The sequence below is a fragment of the Mustela nigripes genome, unplaced genomic scaffold, assembly GCF_022355385.1.
Source record: "Mustela nigripes isolate SB6536 unplaced genomic scaffold, MUSNIG.SB6536 HiC_scaffold_1227, whole genome shotgun sequence".
NCBI classification, from domain to species: Eukaryota; Metazoa; Chordata; class Mammalia; order Carnivora; family Mustelidae; genus Mustela; species Mustela nigripes.
This window is the reverse complement of record NW_026740634.1, coordinates 1-2,760: the sequence shown is the minus strand read 5'-3', so window position 1 is coordinate 2,760 and position 2,760 is coordinate 1. Positions and strand designations below refer to the sequence as shown.

At 38.0% G+C, this 2,760-nt stretch overlaps 1 pseudogene; it reads right to left on the bottom strand.

Annotated features, from left to right (window-relative positions):
* Positions 1 to 256: 256 nt before the first annotated feature.
* Positions 257 to 1,188, bottom strand: LOC132008806 (olfactory receptor 4C46-like; annotated as a pseudogene).
* Positions 1,189 to 2,760: the final 1,572 nt, after the last annotated feature.

Below are 2,760 nucleotides of genomic sequence, written 5' to 3'. Positions count from 1 at the left end.
TCTCCCTAATAGTCTTTGAAATGGTTGAAAGATCATCAGATTTGGATTTAGAAAAAAGCAGATCCACACACTAGCTCTGACATTGGGCTACTTATTCAATGTTTTTGAATTTCCGTTTCCTTCATCTGTAAAACAGCAATAATCATAATAATACCTACCTTGCAGAGGAGTTGTCTCACATGGGAGGTATGGAAAGTGTTTTAAAGTAATATAAAAAATGTAAAGATCAGGATAGAAATAAAATCTTTGTATTGGGTCACTTATCATCTGTAATTGCATTCTTGTTTAATAAAATTCTAATGGCATTTTTTACCTCTGTATTCCTGACTGTGTAGATGACAGGGTTTAACATGGGAGTAACAAGAGTATAGAAAACGGCTATGGCTTTATCCATGGGAAAAGTAGCTACTGGTCGCAGATACATAAAAATACAGGGCACGAAGAACAGGATAACTACTGTGATGTGGGAGCCACAGGTGGAGAGGGCCTTTTTCCTCCCTGCAGAGCTGTAAGTCTTCAAGGAGCACAGGATGACCACATAGGATACCAGTAACATCACAAAGGTGATCACAGAGATTACCCCACCATTGACAGCCACCAAGAGACCAACAAGGAAAGTGTCAGTGCAGGCAAGTTGTATCAGGGGGAAAATGTCACACATGAAGTGATCCATGATATTGGGACCACAGAATGGGAGCCAGAAAGTAACCAGAATCTGTCCGATGGAGTGGAGAAAACCTACTGCCTAACACAGACCTACGAGGAGGCAGCATGTGTGGTGGTTCATGATGGACACATAGTGCAGAGGTCTACAGATGGCCACATAGTGGTCATATGCCATGACCACAAGGAGGACAATCTCTGAAGTTCCTAAGAAATGCTCTATAAAGAGCTGTGTCATGCAGCCACTGAAGGAAACAGATTTTGAATCAAAGAGCAGATCGCTAGCATTTTAGGGATGATGGCAGAGGAATAGCATGCATCTATCTAAGACAAGAAGGCCAGGAAGAAATACATTGGGGAGTCCAAAGCCTGACTGCCAATGATAGTAACCACAATGAGTAGGTTGCCTGTTACAGTGACAGTGTAGGTGATAAGTAACACCAGAAATAGAATTCTCTGCATTGGACGATCCTGGGTAAGTCCCATTAGAATGAATTCGGTCACATTCATCCTGTCTTCTTTCATTTCAATCCTGATGATAGATTCTGGAGTGCAGAATTAACCTGAAAAGACAAGATCTCCAATTTCAAATGATGAGAACTTTATATTTTGGATTTTTAGACAAGACCAAAACATTTTTAGTAGTATAAGCTATTTTTTCATGGTGTACCAAGAAAAGAAAATCCTTTTTCTATTTTATAAAAAGAGTGAATTTTTGAACTAACTCAGCTTCTTACAAGGTTCATCAGCTGATGAACCATCACTGAGGCTGTGCTAGAGGACATCCAGATACAGGGAACTAACTCACCATATAATTAGCCTGATTGTTTCTCAGCTAATAAGAAATGTTAAGAACTGTTCATTAAATATTTTTTAAAAAACTATTTGTACAATTGTTGATTTAATATACAGGTTAAGTGCAATTCACCTTTTTTTTTCTCTCATTTAAAAACCCTTCAAGTAAGTGGCAGAGTAGATCTGTACCTGTCTTGTTCACCTCTTTATCCCCAGCACTTGGTTCAGTCAGTGTCTGACCCATAGTGGTATTCAACAAGTGTTATGTAAATAAATCAGTTGGAAGACTCCTTACTTATTTTTCCTGTGTTTTCTTTTTTCCTCCTAACTCCCCAAATCAAAGTGTTTACTCTCTTACATGGGAGAAAAAGTGGAATACACAGTTGGAACAGGTACTAGATGTATTCTTTCTACCGCTTCAGATCTGTTCTCAATGTATACACCCTGGGAGGCTGCTTTCCCTGGTCCCCTTTTACCAGATTTCTCTTACTTCTTACCAACAGGTGGTACCAGCTGAATGTAAGGCAGGTGGGAAGAAAAGGATTTCGGGGTATTTACTGTCCTGGTTCCCTCCTTTATCACTTACTGTCAACCAGTGAGTGATAAATGAGACAGAACACTTGGAATGGAACTTCTGGTTTCCTGTAATCACTCTCTCCCCTTGCTCTCTCAGGTCTAACTTTGATAATGGCTTTATCATCCCTTTCTGGTTTACCATAGTCCCACCTACACCCTGGTAAGTAAACATAATTAAGCTCTTCTAAATCTCTCATTTTAAGTATGCTGTTTCACGGCGCCAATGGATGCAGAAAATTTGTGTTGTTTCCTTTGTAAAGAAAGAAAGAGTTTTCCTTTTATATAAATTTATTTTATTTATAAAACATCTGTACTTCTTTTGATGTACAGAAACTAAGTAAGGTTTACTTTTGTCAGAAAAAAATATTGTGTAAGAAAGAAATGTAACCTAAAGATTACTGGACATTTTCAGTTGAAGTCTACGTGTTATCTATGACACTCTCTTTGGGATTATATGATTCTATCGGATTTATGCCTTTTGATATCTCGAGCTATTCAACAACTCCTTAAATTTATAAAACTGATAATAACGCTAACAACTCTGGTCCAAAGAAATGCAAAGGCCACTGGGTGGAACATTGATTGATTTCGCTGATCATTACAGATCAAGCCAGTTTTGCATTTATTTGTAAATTATTTACACATCCCTGACTGAATAATGTAAGGGTGCTATTTTGGAATTTCCTTTAGGCTGAGTATAATCATACCAGTTTCCTCATTAATGAA